This window comes from Micromys minutus (genome assembly GCF_963924665.1).
Source record: "Micromys minutus genome assembly, chromosome: 26".
NCBI lineage: Eukaryota > Metazoa > Chordata > Mammalia > Rodentia > Muridae > Micromys > Micromys minutus.
The window spans coordinates 33,532,766-33,555,186 of NC_137961.1; positions in this window are offsets into that span (position 1 = coordinate 33,532,766).

A 22,421-nucleotide genomic window follows, 5' to 3' on the forward strand; every position below is an offset into this window, starting at 1 on the left:
TATTGACTCTTTTGGTAAGATTTTCCATTCCAACTGGAAATTTTTATAGATAGAATATCTTGATTCAAAATAGAGAGTCTCGGTGTGAGCCCTGGGCATCAATGAGGGCTAGTTGGCAAATAGAGGGGATATTTGTCAGAGGATGAACTTCTTAACACCCCTCACGTGACACTCCTAAAATGGTGTTGCTTCTAACCGGAGGGATGAACTCCTCCGACTCTTGAGTCCAAAAGGTCCTCTAACCCCGTCTTGCCCTATACTCGGGATTCACTTGAGAACTTGGAAGGTCTGCAGTTAAGCTGACCAAAAGAGAAACTGGCACATGACTTGGAAGGCGGAATTAAGGCAGGAACCCTGGCTCCCGGAAGGCGGCCACAACCAAACAAGTCAGAGTCAGACTGGGTGGTTCCCGGTAGAGTCCCAGTGGCCCTCCATCCTCTACCTGCTTCCGGCTTGTTTGGGCAGCTACTGCCTCTGCTGAGCAACAGTAACCCAGATAGACTGCTGCTTAGCTGGCCACAAAGGAATCAGCTGCACAGAGACCTTTCTGCAGCTCCATCCTCTGTGGCACCCGGAGCACCTGGCTTTGCAGACGGCAGCGCAGGGCTTCTACACTCTGATTTGTGCTCCACGGCCATCACTGCAGCCTTTTCCCCGGTCCTCCCACTTCCGGATCAGCTCTTCCTTCCGAGCTGCTTCCGCACGCAAGGCAGATATAATCCCTACAAGAAATCTTCTGGCCCACGGTGTTCAGTGGCTACAGAGAACCTTTCTAGGGGCCATATCTGTGCATATAGCGTGTGTACGCATGTCCGACTCGCAGGCACAAGCTCTTGCCGTTTAACAAAGACTACAATAATAATTTAAACCTACACTGTCTGTCTGTACCTCTGATTGATGTACTATACAAAAGATAAAAGTCATAATTCATTTTTTAAACTAAACCTTTTAAAAAACTAAACTTGATTTTTCAATGTGTTCTGTGCATTCCATGTAAACTATTAAAATTACAGCTCTAAATAAAATTATTATTATTATTACTATTATTATTATTACTATTACTATTACTATTATTATTATTATGATAAGTTGTCAGTGGTGAGGCATAGCTTCAAGCTGTCACAGAGTCCTGATAAGTCCCTTTATTTTCTGCACCTTAGCTCATGGAAAAACCAGGTCCTGGACCCACCCCTGAAAAGTTTTCGGACTCTACAGGATGAAGCAAAGTTGGATTATTAAAGAATATTTTACCATAAATTTCATAAAATTCATAACAGAAATTCATAAATTTTTAACTTAGATTAAGAGAGAGGCACTTGGCAGTGGTACGGAGCAGAGAACATAGGTGTGGATCTCCCCAAGCAGAGTCATGACTAACGGTCTTAGCACTGCCCATGGGCATCATTTTAGTAAGATCCATTTACACCTCAAAAGGTTGACAAGAAACTTTCTCCCTCACCTATCTGTTTTCACTTTTTAATTTTATAAGCTTTATTTTTAAAAAATAAATAAATAATATAAATAAACAAAATAAAATGAATGTGAAATTAATTAAAAATTTACCTGTTAACCAGGTCCAAATATGGTACAAGTCAACGAGACTGTCTACAGTTAGAACTGGTGCCAGCACGGCACTGAGCTCACGTTGAGTCTGACACTTTCCCTCCTTTTTGATGAAGGCTACCACAGAGTGCTGCAGAGGTGCCTTGAGATTACAGTCCGATGACATAAGCAGAGCCAGGGTCTCACAGGGGCTAGGGCACAGCCTTCCTTCCATAAACGGGATGTCTTGGTTTATTTCCCTGTTGCGATGATAAAATACCCTGACAAAAGAACCTTATGCAATAAAGAAGGGTTTGCTTGCTTCACAGTTCAAGGTTTGGATGAGTAATGTCCGCCAGAATCTCATGTGCTTGAATACTTGGGTCTCCAGACAGTTGGTAATACTGTCTGGGAAGTTTACGTAACCTTGTTGAAGGAAGTACATGACTTAGAGCAGGCTTTTCAGTTTTATAGCTTGGCTGTGGTTCCTGTTCTCTCTCTCTCTCTCTCTCTCTCTCTCTCTCTCTCCACAGATGAAATGTGATCTCTCTACTTCCTGGCTGCCAGGTCAGCCTCCTGCTCCTTGCTTCCACACCTTCCAGGATAAACTGTAGCCCTCTGAAACTGTAAGCCAAATAAATCCTTTCTTCGTAAGCTGCTCTCTGTGAGACAAGTCTATCACAGCCATAGGACCGTAACTCATACAGAGTTCCAGTCCATCACAACAGGGAGTGACGGAGGCAGGAGCTGGGTCACCTACATCATAGTCAGGACCAGAGAACAAAGGGTGCTGTGTGATAGTGACCATCTCACCCTCTCCTCCTCATACTGGTCCACCCCATTCACTGTAGCGTGAGATGGGACACCCAGGAGAAGGCCAGCAACATGCTACAGAGAACTTTAGTTTCTTCTTTGTTGATAATCTGTTTATATGTGTACTGTTTACTAATGATTAAAGTCCTGGTTTTTTTAATCTTTGAAGCTAGAAAATGGTGACAGTGTGCAGAACTTCCCTTGTTCGCAGTTGATGTGAAATGCTGACAGACACAGCAGGGCTGGAGATACCTGAGCACAAACCAAGGCAGAGTTTTTAAGGCATAAGCACAGGAGTCAGATACAACTGCAAAATCTACAGATAAACCAGTATACTGGTCTGACTTTTATTTACTTTAAGCCGATAAACATGAGTAATGAGAAGGAAGCCCAGCACGGAGCTGATGGTGTTGCAGACAATGTAAAGGAGACCTGGCTCACTTCTGCCGTAAATTCCTTCATGGAATCACGCCTACTGAGATACAGTTCTTTTTGCCAATTTCTAGGTTTCTGGGTTTTGTTTTTTCTCCCCAAACAGCCATTCCTGGAAACTGACTGTTTTGACTATTGGTGATTATGGCTAGCCAGCAGTCAGAAATCATTCGAGAATATTCCCTGTCCCCTTCCAAAGCTATCCATAAAAATCGCACACTAGCATCTACAGAACAAATGGATCTGGGTCAGACAAACATCAACACTGACCAATAAAGAAATGAGAAGAGTTTAAAGCACTGGGGAAAAAATGTGTTCAGAGAAACTAGGATGAACACACAGACTCATACACACAGAAACTACACACGTAGAATCACATACACAGTGCACATACACATGCACAAACACAACTACACGCATACACATGCACACAGAAAATCACATACACATGCACACACAAGCACGAGTGGGCATGCACGCACACGTACCACTTGAAAACAGAAACAGCTATATTGAGGATCTAGATTTGATCCTCAGCACATAGATGGAGAAGAGGAAGGCAAAAGGTTGGGTAGAGAGGGATACAGGGAAGTAGGGGGGAGAGAAATGGAGGGAGAAAGACAGAGAGAAGAGGGAGAGGGGAGAAGAGGGAGAGGAGGGAGAGGGGAAAGAGGGAGAGAGAGAGAGGTGATTTTCTGCCTATGTATATAATAAACAGATTCACTTATCAAATCCTACCACACTATAATTAAATCAGAACAGCTACAGAAGGGGATTTTCGGCCTCGTTTTCATCTTCCATGAAACACAATCTTTCTACATCCTTATTGCCACCGTGTATCTTTTCACCAAAGTTGAAACATATTAAAGTCGTCGTTAACAAGTGATAATACGAATTAAAGACTAAGAGAAATATCTCTGGACTTTGGGGGAAAAGAATGGGTTCCATTTCTAACATACAAGCTGTGCCATCTCAGGGTGTGAAATCAGTCACCCGTTGGGAAATTCAAATCTTCTTAGCTGCTTTGCAGGATTTCTTGCAAGGATCAGATATAATAATGTGTGTAAAATATCTCGTAAACTGGGAAACATTAGCTACACAATGACATTACTAACACCATGTGTGAGCTGTACAATTGTACCCAAACCTTAGAGAAGCAGTGTGCTCTTGGCTACACAGCACACGGAGCAGACGCAGCAAAGAGTCCGCACATATCACGAGATGGAACAGAGAATGGAAACCAGAAAAAAACCCTCACCCAAGGTTTTCGTGAACAGATGGGAACCACCAGGTCTCTGCCACACTTCCCATTCTCTAGGTCTCCTGTGTCCTAGGGGACAGCTCTCCCACCTCTTTTTCAGTCCTTGATGTGGCTTTTCACCATGCATGCTACACTGAGAATAGCTGTGCTAAAACCTGCTGACATCCAGCTCTCGGGAGTCTAGACACTTGTTCGACCTTAGAGAACACAGCATCTGAATCATGATTCTCCCTAGTATCCTGTCTTACACCCAGGAGAGTGTAAATTTAAATTCTGAGTGCTGGCTGGACTGTCTGAGACTAAGCTTTTTGGAGGCAGCAAAATAAAGCGTTCTCATATAAGATAGCCAAAATATGGAGAAAACTCCAACAGAAATTTTCATGGAGTCCTAGAGTATTTCTGCAAGGTGCATGTCATAATAATTAAAATGCTTCAAGATGCTTCATAAAATATAAAAATTATGAACAATAATTGCAAAAACAGGCAAGTGTCTGTTTACAGGTATTGAGAGATGGTGTGTGGCAGGTAGATTTCTGTTCTTGTGAAACCTAATAGAAATAAATTGTGGAGCCCGAAGAGGCATTCAGATTTCAAAACTCACCTAACTACTTTCCAGGGACTTAGCCAAGTACTTTATGGCGTCTTTGTGGCTGATTTCTTCACAGATTCATGGCTTCTGTTTTCAACCTTAGACCTGATTTGAAGTTGCAATGACTATTTCCCCTTCAGTTAAAAACTAAAATACATGTGTGGTAGCACAGACAACTCAGTTCCTGTGTGCACTTTCTAATGACGTATTTGGACCCACAGTGGCCAGATTGTACTATGTGTAAATTTTGCAAACAAAGCTCAGGAGACTTCTCTATGCTTTTTAGTTCTCCAAGTCTAATGTGGTGTGTGAATTATGATGTAATCCTTCCAACAGAGCACAAACTCTACTTTTCCATTCAATTTTCCTTCCGGAAGCTTCCATTCAATAGGAACTTATGGAATTGTCCAAATAGCCTATCTGCTTTTCTGTTTGTCCCTTTAACTGGTGACTCTAGGTGGAATACTCTTTTCCCCACATCTTTCTAACTCACAATGTTCGCTGCTAGATGGTGAACCTACATTTCAGTTCTGAGCCTAAGCATAGTCTCTATGTAACCTTGCTGATATGCACTCTCCCAGACCACTTGATCAACTTCTTGTTTGTATGCAACCTAAGTATTGACTGACTATAACCACTTCAAGACCATATGGCCATTGAGACCATACCTTAATTGACCACTGTGTCTTTCAATCGGTAAAAGATTTTAAACAGAAGTTGTGTTACTTTGGCAAATTGTCTATTCATACTGAGATAGCTTCAGGACAGGACTCTGTGATGATAAGGATTAATTATGAACTTGACACAATCTAGAATCACCTAAGGAAGAAAGTCTTAATCAACAAGGGATTATCTACATTGAGTTGACCTGTGGGGAATTGTCTTAATTAAATTAATGGATGTGGGAAGACGGAGCCTACTATGGGCAGCACCATTCCCAAAGCCTCGGTCTTGAGACAGGTGAATGCAGAAACTGAGGTGAGCAAAAGCAAGTGAGCATTCATTCTCTCTCCTCTTCACTGTAGACACTACTGCTTCAAGTACCTAAAACCACAACTTCCCTGCCATGGTAGACTATAACTTGGAAATGTAGGCCAAACAATCCCCTTTTTTCCTTAAGTTGCTTTTTGAAGAATATTTTATCACAACAACAGAAATGAAGTTAGGATGGATCCAGAATACAAAATGCATCTATGTTTCTTATATGTGCACTAATGCATCCTGGGTGTAATTTTCTTCAGAACTTCATGTTTACTGCTGTGACTCTTGTGTATGGTTAGGTATGAACTTGTGGCATCATACTAATCAAAATGTTTTAAATGCTTCAGATTTCATATTTTCAGATTATAGATGTGTGACCTGTATTTCAACACAAGAAATTATTTATTCACAGTATATATGCCACAAACAAAAATCAAAGGACAAATGACAAATTGGGATAGAAATATGTATCACATGTTACAAATAATATCTGATATAGAAATAAAACTTTTAAACAAATACAGATCCTGTAGGAAAGTTAGCAGTCGTCGTGAACAGTCAGTGCACCAAGGAAAATAAGTTAAAATTATGTAACCATATGACAAACTTCAATTTCACTCCAAGTAGAGAAAAAAGGATGAATAGAAATAAATTCTGTATGGAAATGCCAACAAATGAACCTGTTACTTGGCTAGTTAAAAAAGGAACAGCTTGCCATTCTGGCCCACAGAGAGAGCCAGGTCTCTGACATCAGGACTCAGGGCCTGCCCACAGACATCTGAACACTGGAAGAGCCGCACAAGCTCTCTCCCACCTGAACTCCCACTCTCTCACCTGATTCCATGGGTGAGCCCCCCACTGTCTATCCAGGGAGAGACCTTCAGGAATGCTCAGGGTGTAGATAGCTTGGTACTCTCTGGAAACAGGTCTGTTCTGGCCCAGAAGGAAAGCCTGGTCACTGCCATCAGGACTCAGGGCCTGCACACAGAATGTTGAGCACTAAGAAGAGCCTTACAAGCACTCTCCCAAGTGAGCCCACAGTGAGCCCGCACACACCACTCCACCAGCTATCCCAGGAGTAACCGCTGGGAACTCTCTGGCCCAGGTAGCCTGGTACTCTCTGGGAAAGCTCTCCCACCCCAGCCCCAGAAGACAGAGTTGAGTTACTGCCATCAAAACTCACTGCCTACCCACAAAGAGTCAAAAACCCAGGAGCAATCTTCCTCCTGAGCCCACAAGCCCTCAGACCCACAGGAGAGACAAGCTCCAGTCAGAGACAACAAGATCACCTAGCATCACAGATAACAAGATGGCAAGAGAAAAGCACAAGAACCTAAGAAATGGAAACCAAGACAACCTGGCAACATCAGAACCCAGTTCTCCCACCACAGCAGTAGTGGATACCCTAACACACCTGAAAAACAAGATGTGGACATAAAATCATACCTCATGGAGGCCCTCAAGAAGCACATGAATAACTAACTCCCTTAAACAATTAAAGGAGAACCAGGAGAAGACACAACGCAAGTAAAGCCTTTAAGTAAAACACACACACACACACACACACACACACACACACAAAGCACTCAAAGAGTTTTAAGAAAACACAACCAAACAGGTGAAGGAGTTGAACATAGAAATAGAAACAATAAGGAAGTCACAAAAAGAGACAACCCTGGAGAGAGAAAACCTAGGAAAGAAATCAGAAGTCACAGATGTAAGCATCATGAACAGACTACCTGAGATGAAAGAGAGGATCTCAGGGGCAGAAGACAACATAGAAAACATTGACACAACAGTCAGAGGAAACACAAAAATTAATAAGCTCCTAACCCAAAACATACAGGATATCCAGGACACAATGATAAAACCAAAGTTAAGGATAATAGGGATAGAAGAAGGCAAGGACTCCCAACTAAAGGGGCCAGTAAATATCTTCCACAAAATCATAGAAGAAAACTTCCCTAACTGTAAGAACAAGATGACCATGACCATACAAGAAGCCTACAAAACTCCAAATAGGCTGGACAAGAAAAGAAACTCCTTCAGACACATAATAGTCAAAACACCAAATGCACAAAACAAAGAAAGAATACTAAAAGCAGTAAGGTAAAAAGAAAAAGAAACATATAAAGGCAGACCAATCAGAATTATACCAGTCTTCTCAACAGAGACTATGAAAGCTAGAAGATCCTGGACAGAACTCATACAGACTATAAGCGAGCTCAAATGCCAGCCCAGGTTACTATATCCAGCAAAACTCTCAATTACCATGGATGGAGAGACCAAGATATTCCAGGATAAAACCAAATTTACACAATGTCTGTCCACAAATCCAACCCTAAGAAGGATAATAGATGTAAAACTCCAATACAAAGAGGGAAACTACACTCTAAGAAAAGCTAAATAAATAAATAAATAATCACTAAGAAAACCAAAAAGAAGAAGAAAAGAAAAGCACACAAACACAATTCTACCTCTAACAACAAAAATAACAGGAAACAACAATCACTATTCCTTAATATCTCTTGACAACAATAGACTCAGTTTCCAAATAAAAAGATCATAGAAGCAGAAACTGAACAGATACACAGCAAAACTAGCAGAGGTTATGAGCCAATTGGATTTAACAGACATTAACAGAAATATTTATTATTTAACAGAAATATAGAACATTTCATCCTAAAAGGAAAGAATATACCTTCTTCTTAGCACCTCACGGTACCTTCTCCAAAATTTACCATATAGTTGGTCAAAAAACAAGCCTCAACAGATATAAGAAAATGAAAATACTCTCATGCTTTTTATCAGATCACCATGGATTAAGGCTAGTGTTTAATAATAACAAAAACAATAAAAAGCCTATATACACATGGAAGCTGAACAATGCTCTACTCAATAACATAGTCAAAAAAGGAAGTAAAAAAAAAGAAATTAAGGATATCTTAAAATTTAATGAAAATGAAGGAACAACATACCCAGACTTTTGGGATGCAATGAAAGCAGTACTAAGAGGAAAACTCATAGCTCTGAGTGCCTCCAAAAAGACACTGGAGAGAGCATACACTAACAGTGTGACAGCACACCTGAAAGCTCTAGAACAAAAAGAAGCAAACACACCTAAGAGGAGTAGATGGCAGGAAATAATCAAACTCAGAGCAGAAATCAACCAAGTAGAAACAAAAAAACAAAAACAAAACAAAACCATACAAAGAATAAACAAAACCAGGAGCTGATTCTTTGAGAAAATCAACAAGATCGATAAACCCTTAGCCAGACTAACTGGAGGGCAAAGAGAGAGTATACAAATTAACAAAATCAGAAATGAAAGGGGAGATATAACAACAGAAACTGAGTAAATTCAAGAAATCATCAGATCCTACTACAAAAGCCTATACTCAACAAAGCTGGAAAATCTGCAGGAAATATATGAATTTCTAGACAGATACCAGATACCAAAGGTAACTGAGGCTCAGATAAAACACCTAACAGCCCCATAACAACTAAAAAAATAGAAGCTGTCATTGAATGTCTCCAAAACCAAAAAAAAAAAAAAAAAAAAAAAAAATAGTCTAGGACCAGATGGGCATAGTGCAGAATTCTATCAGACCTTCATAAAAGACCTAATACAAATACTTGCCAAACTATCCCACAAAATAGAAACAAAAGGAACACTACCCAACTCATTCTTTGAAGCTACAATTACACTCAATCCTAAACCCTACAAAGAAAGAGAACTTAAGACCAATTTTCTTCATGAACATTGATGCAAAAATATTTATTAAAATTCCTGCAACCCGGATCTAAGACCACATCAAAACAATCATTCACATGATCAAGTAGGTTTCATTCCAGGAATGAAAGGATGGTTCAACATACAGAAATCCATCAATATATATATTGTAATGCACTATATATAACTCAAAGAAAAAAAAACATGATCATTTCTTTAGATGCTGAGAAAGCATTTGAAAAAATTCAACACCCCTTCATGTTAAAAGTCGTGGAAAGATCAGGAATTCAAGCCCCATACTTAAAACATATAAAAGCAATAAATAGCAAACCAACATCAAACTAAACGGTGAGAAACTTGAAGCAATCCCACTAAAATCAGGGACTAGACAAGATTGCCCACTCTCCTCAACCTATTTAATACAGAACTGGAAGTTCTGGACAGAGCAATTAGACAACAAAAGGAAGCCAAAAGGGATACAAGTCAGAAAGGAAGAAGTCAAAATATTACTACTTACGGATGATATGATAGTATACTTAAGTGACCCCAAATATTTCACAATAGAACTCCTACAGTTGATAACTTCAGCAAAGTGGCTGGGTATACAACTAACTCAAACAAATCAGTAGCCTTACTCTACTCAAAGTATAAACATGCTGAGAAAAAAATTAGGGAAGAGACACCTTTCACAATAGTCACAAACAATATGAAATACCTTAGTGTGACCCTAACTAAGCAAGTGAAAGATACTTGTATGATAAGAACTTTAAGTCTCTAAAGAAGGAAATTAAAGATTTCAGAAGATCGAAATATCTCCCATGCTCATGATTGGAAGAATTAATATTGTAAAAATAGCCATCTTGACAAAAGCAATCTACAAATTCAATGTAATCCCCATCAAAATTCCAACGCAATTCTTCATACAGTTATAAAAGGCAATTCGCAAATTTATTTGGAATAACAAAAAACTTAGGATATCAAAAACTATTCTCAACAATAAAAGAACTTCCAAGGGAATCACCATCCCTGACCTCAAGCTGTATTACAGATCAATCATGATGAAAGCTGCGTGACACTGGTACAGAGACAGGCAGGTAAATAAACCAAACAGAGTTGAAGACCCAGAAATTAACCCACACACCCTTGATCTTTGACCAAGGAGCTTAAAATATTCAATGGAAAAAGGACAGTCGCTTCAACAAATGGTGTCGGTTCAACTGGCAGTCAGCATGCAGAAGAATGAAAATAGATCCTTTCTTATCTCTAGTACAAAACTCAAGTGCAAGTGGATCAAAGACCTCCACATAAAACTGGGTACATTGAATCTATTAGAAGAGAAAGTGGGGAAGAGTTTAGAACACATAGACACAGTGGAAATTTTCCTGGACAGAACACCAATGGCTTATGCTCTAAGATCAAGTATTGACAAATGGGACCTCATGAAATTGCAAAGTTTCTATAAAGCCAAGGACACTGTCAACACAAAACAGCAGCCAACAGAATGGGGAATGATCTTTGCAAATCATACATCTGATATAGGGCTAACATCCAATATATACAAAGGACTCAAGAAATTAGACTCCAGAGAATCAAACAATCCTCTTTAAAAATGGGGTATAGAGCTAAACAAAGAATTCTCAACTGAGAAATACCCAGTGGCCTAAAAGCACCTAAGGAAATGCTCAATGCATGTATATGCATATATATGTGTGTGCATATGGGTGTATATATGTGTTTATATATATATACATATATATCTGTGTGTGCATATATATGCATGCATATATTGCATGTATATATGTATGTGTATATGTATATAGGTATATGTGTACATGTATACATATATATGGATATATGTGTGTATATACACATTTTTAGTGATATTCTAATTTGAAAAGTTCAAAGTCAACAAAATTGAAGAAAACACAAGATTTATGACTAAGAACAAACAGAGACAAGTAAGCCAAACTATATTTTAAGTAAACCGTACATGCACTCTGGAAGAAATAAAAAAAAATAAAAAAACAACAACAACAAAAGCTACTGTTAAGAACTAGCTAAGGAATTCCAGAATTGCAAATAAATCTTGGACTTGTCATAGCAGGTTGGCTTTTATAGTGATAAAGGCATGTGAAACTGTTTTATGCACTCTGAAGGAACGAGCAAATTGGACGAATGTGTTGGCACTGCCAACAACCAAAGGGCTCACTGCAGAAGAGAGACCTGCAGATCAGTAATGGGAGAGGAATTGTACAGAGCCTCATAAATGTGGATTAAAATTCAAGGTATCACCATGAGCTCATGATTTCTAATATACACATATCTATGCACACGCGCTCTGGTTTTCGCCAAAGGAGCCTCATCACAGTATAGACATTTAGAATGAGATGTCCCCACCAATGCGTATGTTTGAACACATGGTCCCAGCTGCTGCTGCTGTTAGAGGCAGGTGGGAGGTGTTTCCCTGTTTAGAATGTATGTCACTGGAGGTGAGCTTAGAGAGTTTAATTCTCTTCTGTTTCATGCTTGGGTTTGAAGATGTGAGCTCTCAGCCTTCTTCCCCAGCAGCCATGCCTGCTGCTTGCTACCCTGACTCCCTGCTATGATGTGCATAGCTCCCTGGATTTGTAAGCACAAACACTTCCTTCTAAAAGCGATCTTGGGCATGGTGTTTAATCACAGCAAAGGAAACTACCTGATACAATATCTGTTTTCATTTCTATATTCCATTCTCAACTAAATGAGACAGTGGGTTTTGTATCAACACTGATTCCAATTGTAAGACTGACTTACCAATGCCAGCACCCGGCTGGGAGAGAAGATTCATCAGCAGTCTCACCCACCCTGTGAATGGCTACAGTGTCAACCTGCCAGGCAAGATATGCGCCCTTGTGTGAGAGTAGGAAGACTGCTATGCGAATACCCAACAGCATTCTGATGGGAAAGGAAGCCCACGTTGGAAGGAAAAACATGCCACGTAGTGTAAATGTGGTCAGAAGCCTATGGCTGTGGAAGTCGCACAAGGGTTTGTTGTGCAAAATTGATGTGTACCCAAACGTCTGTGTATTTCTACTCATACACATAGACTAGTGCTCTCAGTCCTGGTCCAAGAGGTTTCTTTTGCAGTAGGAGAAGCTTGATGAAGAGGCTCACAACTAACCAAAATGCTGTGAATATGTGACTTTTATGAACCCAGCCCTAAATAGAACATCACCCCCACCAAAGCCCAAGAAACAAAAGGAAGTAGCAACAAAAAGGGTGTAAGAGCCAGAGGGTGAGGAAGAGAACCACACCATGATATTTACACCATGAGTATTACATGTCTGTGAGAATTATGGACACAGGTGGCCACCTGAACAAGAGAAAATACACAGAGGTCTAAGAGGTGAGAGGGGATAAGAGAGGGTGGTCACAATGTGGACGTGATCATGAGAGACTGTATACACATGTGAAAGTGTCAAGATTTCTTTAAAAGGAAAAACAAAAACACCCACATTCTTGAAGAGACGAATCTGGAGCAATTTGAGCATGAAAGCAAATGCACTCTGAACCGTAACTCACTGACAAAACGTGAACTCATAAGTCCATATGCAGAGAAAGTGAAAACAAGACAAGATTGATGGGGACGACGCATGGGTGGCAGATGCAGCCTCCAAACACCTTATCAAGTGCTCACCTGTTTCGTTATTAATACACATCGCGAGTTCCTTCCTGGTGTGTGTGATTATATTCTTTCTCATTTTCAATCATTGTTAGATTTAGTTTACGTTATATGTATGGAAGCCTTGCCTACATGTATGTATGTATGTATGTATGTATGTATGTATGTATGTATGTATGTATGTATGTGCGCCACTGTGTGCCTGGTACTGCAGAGGCCAGAAGAGGGCATTAAATTCCCTGGAATTGGGGTTATGGTAATTGTGAGCCACCAAATGTGTGCTGAGAATGCACTTAACTGCTGAGTCCTCCACCTCTGTAGCTCCTTTCTAATCTTCTGATTAGAACGTAACTATTCTTGTCAGAGTGTAAGCTCTCTTTCACTCATACGAATGTTGATACACAGACATATAGCTGTAGGTATATTTGACACATGTTGTATCTAATTCTCCTAATATGTCCTTTAAACAAGATTAAAAAGAGTTCCTTTTAACCAGTGGGGTTTTGGTTGCTGTTTGTTTGTTTTGTTTTGTCTTTGAAGGCCTCTGGATAGTAGCTGCAGGTTAGGAAAACAGCATTACTTACTTCAGGAGTAACCACTCACGCCTGCAAATCCAGCACTTGGGAGGTTCCGGTAATTCGGAAAGGTTAAGTGGATTGCCTTAACTGCTCTCAACAGAAAGAGGGGGGCAGTTTAAAAGGGGGGGAAATGGATGTGGGGTGAGAGAAAAAATATAGACGGAGAAAAGAAGGAAGGACGTTTTTTAAACATTCCTTAACTTCTCACAAAAATAAAATAAAACGTCCCTCCGCCAAAAAAAAAAAAAAAAAAAAAAAAAAAAAAAAAAAAAAAAAAAAAAAGGCACCACTCTCGCCAAAATGAGAGATGAAAAAAAAAAAAAAAAAAAAAAAAAGGAACAGAAAAGAGGGAGACATTAGGAGGGCTAATGAGAGAGGAGTTGAATTCCCTCCGCGGTGCCTGGAACCATTCAATTGCAGTAGTGAAGGGCACCAGAAGAAAGAACGTGATCACCTTCCAAAGAGAAATTAATTACTTTCTTAGATTTGAAACCCTTCTAATGAAACATTTCCTGTTGCCCAGCAGCACCTTCCTAATTAATGATCTTTAGTTTCTCAGGTAAGCGCTGGCTGCATAATTCCCTTCTCAGCTCTTTACGAGGGAAGAGGCATTTATGATGTGAGCTCCGGGCTCCAGAACAGGAGAGCTTTTGGAGGCGGGGTTGGAGCAGCCTGCAGTTGGGAGTGGGTGCATGGCCAGTTTCTGCGACCTGGGCTGCAAGGACCTCTGCCCACGGGCTGCACAGAGGACTGTGGGCTACCGTGAGGTTCCAGCACACTCTCTAAAGATCACTGCACTTCTAAATTACTGAAATCAATAAAAAGCATCATACTCTACAACATCATTTGAAGCCGTGAAATACATACAGCGTGAGCCACAGGAAATCGGGTCTCACTGTTGATCAGGAATCGGTCTGTCTCCAGAAGCTCCGTTTGTCGGGTGGAGGAGTAATTTGAAATAGGGTTCGTTTACAAATTTTCATTGGAGGGAAAAAAATAATCAGAGCCAGAGATGGGAACCAACCCTCTAAGTAAAATAGAAAGACTGATTAATTACTTACTGTTAGTAAAATTGTCATGGAAAATTAATCATTCACAAGTAATTAAAGCTGTTTTCCACATGTCCGAATGAAGAACATCTATGAAACGGCAAATAAATAAGAAAATAAGACCCCATTAACGTATTTTGTTTAATCAGGAAAATGGAGACAGAAACTCACCGTCTTAGCAGGAGCACAATCTCCTCCATTAACTTTGATTTCATGGCATGTCTTCGTGACACCCAGTGAATGCTTGCCTTTGTTTAGCTGCTAATCCTGACCAGGAAAGCAATCTTTTTATTTCACAGCTTGACCCTGTGACCCAGAATAGAGATGCCACAGAGAGCTTATGACACTCGCACACATCTGTAGGTGAGTGTGGGGCTCTTCGGGTTTTTTGCCAGTGTAACAGTTCAGAGGCGGTTTTGCCCTTCCTAGAAAATGGGGAAACCATGCTTAATCGCCACGAAAGCGCACCCACCTCACTCAATTTTTCTAAGTGTGGTTGAGCTGCTGTCGCTGAGGTGATGTCTGAGACTTAAGCCCCCCTAGAATGCCTCTGCCAAAGGCTGGTCTCTTAAGTGAAAATAAGGAACTGAACCCCCCTGAAGGACATCAACAGGGCCAGCTTTCTCCTCACTGAAAGGAACACACCCTTCTGAGAAGACAGAGCTGGGATTCAGTGCGGCTTACCACTGTCTTTCTCCTACGAAGACCACACTTTGTGTACTGTCAGGTTGACCTGACAGTACCAACAGTCCCTCTGTCTGACGAATGCTGCATACTCCAAATGTTCTCTAATCTGCATTTCTTCCCTTTTGTAATATGGCCAGGTCACATCCTGTGCATGGTCCCATCACATTTACTTGCTCACTTCAGTAAGTGCAAAGCCAAGTTCCAACCCATTGTTCAATCGATCTCTTTGCTTTTCCTTCCTAAACCCACGGGCTCCTCTCGTTTTGGTGAGATAAACTGTTATATCTTGCTAAACATCGGTGCATTCGTGGAAGGTGTAAACACAACCGCAGGAAACAAGAATGGATGAGAATAAGTATATACTGGAGCCAGTTAAGTATCAGCAAGAATATATTGTATATTCTAAGGTCACAGGGAAGGTTTACTGAGAAATATCATGTCAATCTGATAGTAATGTATCCTTTGTTACACAAATACAGTTGCTGGAGGGAAATACAGTTCAGAGTGAAGAAAATGAAAATCTCCCTAATCCTAGAGCCTAAAATTAACACTGATAAGCTGGGGTGGATAACCTTTCTGATTTCTGCCACCCTTATATACAGCATTTTTCTTATAGTCCTGGACTTGCACCGTATGACCTCTATCTTGTAATATGCCCAGGCTCCATTTTCCTTTTAGTTTTATGGATATCTTAGACTATTTTAGTAATGTGTGTGTGTGTGTGTGTGTGTGCGTGTGCACGCGCGTGCGTGCGTGCGTGCGTGCATTGACGTCATAACTGATTTGTGACAGTGCATTCTGACCAGGCACCCCTAAAACCTGATAGTCTTGCTCTTGGAGGAGCCCACACCTGACTGTGACATCTGGCCGCACACATCTCTTTATTCTAACGCTCTTTCCTTGTTCAGGCTCATCTGCCATCAATTAGGGTGATAAGCAAACACTTCAAATGCCGGCTTTTCAATTCTGTTTTCCTTCTCCTGAAATGTGGCTGCCATTGCATATTATGTAGTCATTTTGAACAGGCTTCATCTTTCCGACCCAGTGAAAACTCTAAACTCAAGAATCTGAACCAATTAATTCCTAACGTTAATTACTTCTTTTTAAACAAAAGATACTTAAAAGTAAGTGACGCAGATACACTTTTTATCCACTGCAGCCCTTATCTCTTCCCCCCAGCTCTCATTCTGTTGACAACCCATGCTCAGACTCAGATCAGTCAGATCGTAATTGAAGCTTAATTCGGAGTTCCCTTTGCACACAGATTCACGACCTCCAGATGTAAAAGCCACACGGAAATTCCTATAGAGCATTATTAGCGTGGAAAGAGCAAACTTAAGATGCAGAAAAGTATCTGCTATAGCAAGTAAATATTTTGGTTTTAATTACATTATTACCTTGGTTTATGCTACTAATTACCACAATTTATTACATAATTGGCTCCCAAAGAAAAAGAAGAGAGCAGTTTTGCAGTTGCAAGCCGAAGATAGTATATAATAATCCTTTTCCTAGCCCCTCAGTTCCCTTAAAAATATGTGAGATATTTTTCTAATAGGTTTGATAAATCTTTTTCCAGCTCTCCACTAATATATAAAGTTATCGTATACTACTGTTATTTGCTGATTTATCCCTCTATAAATCACCCGGCAATAAAAAGTATATTCTCAAGCCAAGAATAATATATTTGTCTTCATTTCCTAGCACCCAGTTCGGAACGTGAAACTTAGTGGGTGCTCAATAAATTTTACTAAATAAATTAGTGAATTAATCATTGGAAGGTTCCCTTTAACTTGACATAGTGAAAGTATTATTGTTGAATACTAGCTAGTATCCATTTCAGCTTTTACAGATTAAGAACCTGCAGCCTTTCGAGCAAAGAATTGAACATTAGAAATAATAATAGTTTGCTGTAGATTGAAAACAAATGAACTCATTCTGAGACAGGGCAGTCATTCATAAGCCACTTGAGCTGCCTGCCCTCTCACGGTTTATGACCTCAGTCGAGGCCTTCTGGTGAAATAGAGGCTGTGTTCTCTCTGGGGCCATCTATTGTTCTCTCTGTAATTTGTACCAAATTTTAAAGGTTATAAATACTTGCAGCCACAGCTTGGTTGCTGAGCTTGCCCATTCTCACGTAGATGCTGGTTTGTTTGTTCTTTTTTTTTTTTTCTAATTCCCTGACTATAAGCCTGAGGACCCACATTTCCTTGCTTTGTAATAACCTAATCATGCTCACCTTTGAACCCAGGATGTTCTTTAAATGCTGTGGTTTATCGTGTCTTCCTTTGTCACATCACAGTCAACCTCTGGTCAAATTCAACCAGGCCAGCGTGGCTCTCCACCTAGGAGCAGCAGCTGCCACTGAACACGAAAAGAGCTATTTTTTTTACGTGAAACTATACACTTAAGATTCATTTTCAGATTACAGAAATTCTGATAGCTTATAGTGCAAATGACAATGAAATAAATGAAAAGAAGCTTCACTAAATAAAAAAAACAAAATCTACCTCTTCTGAGCTTATTCCTGTCTACTGCTCTGCTTTGTGTGGGACTTCTCTGGAGCTAATGTGCCCTCTAATGGTTAAAAGGAAAAAGTAATAAGAACTACTGAACAAGTGTCGGTGTTAATTTCAAGGAATATTTCCACTGAAAAGTAACTTCTCTGGCTTGACCCTTCACCTGTGAGATTAAAACAGATGCCTTCTGATAGCTAACAAAAGGCAGACCTTGGGTTTGCGTCATAGGACAGGAAATTCAGATGGAGGACAGCAAACAGACCTTTGCCAAAGAGATATAAGTGCTACTGGCCAATGTTAAAAAGCACTGGCTGTTTGTGTTGACAGCTATATCTTGCATATGCTGATGGAGAAATGCACCTCCTCTAGAAGTATACACTAAACATTGAACCTAGGAAACATGTTCTCCCAAAAATAGACAATTCTGGTTCTTCCTTTACACTTGTGTCTCTAACCTGAAATGAGAATCTGTCTTCATCATGTCTAAGAAATATAAATATAAAACACAGTAAGCAGCTCTGCACAGTTTACCCTCTGTTCATGCCCTTTATTTTGGCTTCACTGTAATGCCAGCAGATAAAAAGTGTTTAAAAAATTAAAAGTAAGTGACTGCTGAGATGTGGCAGGAATTTGAGCTAAATGTGTAAGTGGTTTGTAGAAAGGTTGTCCTTTTATAATGTAATTTATTTCCAACCAGAATTCTTCATGACTGGAAAAACACAGAAGATGAATTCACTGTGTGTTTAGAAGAGTGGAATTAAAAATAAAACCGTAAAGGGAAAATACCTTAAAGATGTCCTGCTTCATACCACCACCACGGGGACTTAAATGAGACAGTCTGCCGGTCAAGAGGGACCTACAAGTCCTGACTGTTGATGGAAACAAATAATCAAAAATACCAGCCTTGTCCTTGCTTCACAAGACACAGGTTTTCCCCTGTCGTGTGTTTGGAGGGACTGTCGGTGAGGTGAACTCACCTACCAGAAATTCCACAAACGTGAAACGAGATAGGATTTAGAATTATTTTTGCAACTTGCTGTTTTTTATGCATCATGCAAATATGCTATTTTATTAGAGAAAAACCATCTTTTATGAAATCTGTGTCTTCATCATTGAGCATTGGTTTTACTATTATACAAGCTAGATTTGTTACATACTTAAAGTATCTATGCAATCTTAATGTTTTCAAAAAATACAAAAATATTAAAAGAAATTCAGGCTGAAGGATAAGACAGCTGAGTTCCAGTTCTATTAATGAAACCAAGTGACCTTGAGTAAAGGCATGGAAGGTCACCCAAGTATAGAGGCAATGAAATCAAGTAATTTCAAATTTCAAATAAAATCAATACTTATGGGAAATAAATACATATTGCACTTAATCTAAAATTATAGGATGCTAGCTTTCTAAATTTATTATATTTTTTCTTTTTGATTTTCTGTTATTTTAATCTAAAATACATAATAGTGAAAAATATTATAAGATAAAATATATACCAAAAAGTACTTTTATAGTTACAACTGCTATTTAAGGCAAGAAATCTCTCCTGCTCCTGGCCATGATTTGAGCTATCTTAATGTACTTACCGTTTCTTTGGTTTGCTGCATGTTCCTGCCCTCACACTTTGGAGGATAGAATTATTCCCTTCATATCAACTCCTCATGGTACCATTATTTAGTTACAGGGGTCCTGGATACAGTTTACCAACGTAGTGAGGATGGGCAGGTTTCATGAATAGCACACAGCTAGGATTCAGTAAGTAAATTATCAGTAAAGAGTGTCCTCTCCTGATCTTAAAGAAAAACATAGGTGTGGTGATTTTTAAGTATGTGCAGAATGTGCCAAAATAGCTGACAATCCTGACAATCTTCCCAGACCCACAACGTGAAAGGAGATAACCAGCTCCAGCCAGTTGTTCTGTGACTTCCACATATGGACACACAAACACACACACACACTAAGTTAAGGATGAAAAACTACCTAAAATATCAACACAATTCACATTAGCCAGAATTTGAAAGCGTCTCACAAGATTTTTAGTCTCGGAATTCCCCGAACAGCAGACAGCTGGACATCTAGGGTCTTTCTGTGATTTCTCAGCATCTCACTGGCCTAGTGGACTTCTGCTGAGATCTCCAGCAGTTCAGCAGTAGCCAGGATTGAGAAACTATGCCTCTCTTTGGGGCATTAATTATAAACTCTTCCTCCTTCCCTGAGAGTTCTAACTGCTTCCATCCCTTTATATTTTGTGCATATGATGAATTATTTTACTTAAAAGCAGGAGCCATGATTATGTGGAGATTGTACGCAGGTCAGACCTGTGCTCAGCAGACAGGGTCCCCTCCCCTGCTCCTCACCTCAGATAGAAGACACTGCTACACCCACGTGCTCCCCTCAATCACCTCTTGATCATTATCCCTACTCTCGTAGCTGCATATATGACACACAAACGGAAAGGATGTGCTTGTCCATTACTGTGGTGTCTTTAGCTCCTGATCTCTGATACCAACTGATTTGTCAATGGCCTCATAACATCCCTGCAAACCTTTGAGGTTTACACAGTCCTTTAATGCCTCTACCACTTGAGAGCTGACTCAAGGACCATCTGTCTTAGCCAGGGTTTTCTATTGCTGTCATAAAGCATCAGAACCAAAGCAACCTGAGGAGGAAAGGCTTCGTTTTTGCTTACACTTCCAGGTAAGAGTTCATCGCAGAGGGAAATCCGGGCAGGAACTCAAACAAGTCAGGAACCTGGAGACAGGCTTTCCTACTGGACCAAGGACCAAGGACAAGAAATATTACCTTTGGTGCCTATTTTCTTATCTTTAAAAATAGTAAATCTACAATCACTAAGGGGCTGCCTAAGAGTGATTCATGTTCCAAAAACTACAGTGCTCTGAATATCGGGCAGGTAATAATTTAAAAATAGTCGCCATTTGAGCTGGAGAGATAGCTCAATGGTTAGGATCACTTGCTGCTCTTGTAGCGGACCTAAGTTCAATTTCCAGCACCCATATGGTGGCTCACAACATCATGTAACTCCAGTTCCTGAGCATCTGACTCTATCTTCCGACTCCTTCGGGCACCAGATGCATATATGTGGTATGTGCATATACATACGTGAATACAGACAAACACACACACACATAACATTAAATCAATTTGTCTGTCTGTCTGTCTGTCTGAATTTAGCTAGTGTGGATGGAGAGATGGCTCAACAGCTAAGACACTTACTGCTCTTCCACAGGACCCAAGTTCAGGTCCCAACACGAAAGTCAGGCAGCTCACAACCACCTATAACTACAGTGCGTGGGGTCTGACATCCTCGTGTGACTTCCATGAACACTCACAAGCACATGCCCCATGAAGACCATCTTTATATAGATAACTAAGATTGAAATAAATCTTTTAAAGAGCTAGCTATTAATAGAGTAGCCAATTTAACATTTTCCTGAGTGAAAATGGCGGAAGTCTAGCAATGCAAACAAAGGAATGCTAACGCCTCAACCATCCGGGAATCTTAACTTCTCCTTTTTGAAATCTAAGTCACCGTGATTGTTATTTCTGGTTTCTCATTTTATATCTCACGTTGTGGGTGATTATAAATATTCTCAGATGTATCTAGCTTTAAACGACCAAGTATCCAGCCATTCTAACTCCGGTATAAATCACGAAGTTGATAAAATTGGGAGAACGAATTTGGCCTCTGAGATCACAGGAAGCACAGGGTTTGTGTAAATACATGGAAAATATATGGGAACAGGTCTTTGGGTGCTTTATGAATAAAACCTAAAGTCTTACAAAAATTGCCACCAGCCTAGGATAAAATAACGCAATCTGATCTATTTTCAGCAGACACAGAACGCACGTTAACAAGCAAGCTGTTAATGCTGTTCTTGCTGGGGATGTGTGAGAGGCTCTCCACCGGGTGCGCCATCTCCTGCTCTTTATTACTTGCTTTTAGTCTCCTGCCTTCTAGTCTCAGGGTCAGGAAAGAAAGGGGCAAAGGTAGAGAGAGAAGCCTCTTAAATCTTCCTAAGGCCCCCTGCTCTATTAAGTCAAGATTCTCGAAGACGCCCAGTGTGTTCTCACCCAAGCCTACAGAACAGTCGCTGCTCAACAAATATTAACTCTTCGGGTTGGAGAAGAAGAAATAGAGCTGCACGCTTTCTCTGTCACAACGTGGAGCTACAGAGTGACAATATTGAATCTGAGAAGTAATAACACCTTCACTGAGTTCCCTGCTAAATATTTTATAGTATGTAAAGCCAGAAATAGCTTCTGGAAGATGACAGAAATGTTTAAAGATTAAATACATCAAAGGAGAAAAATCACTTTAATTTCTCATCTCTTTCTCACCACACAAAAGTTTTTCTACTTCGATTGCCATTGCTACCATATTTATGATCATCTTTAAATTAATCTCAGTCATAATTTTTATAAACAACGGGGGACATCTAACCCAAGATCTTGGGCGTCCTGGACAAGTGCTGCACTACTAAGTTACACTGCAGTCTCAACATGGTGAAGTCATCAACTGGCAAAACTTACAAAATTGAGCCAGGCACGTCATTTATGAAG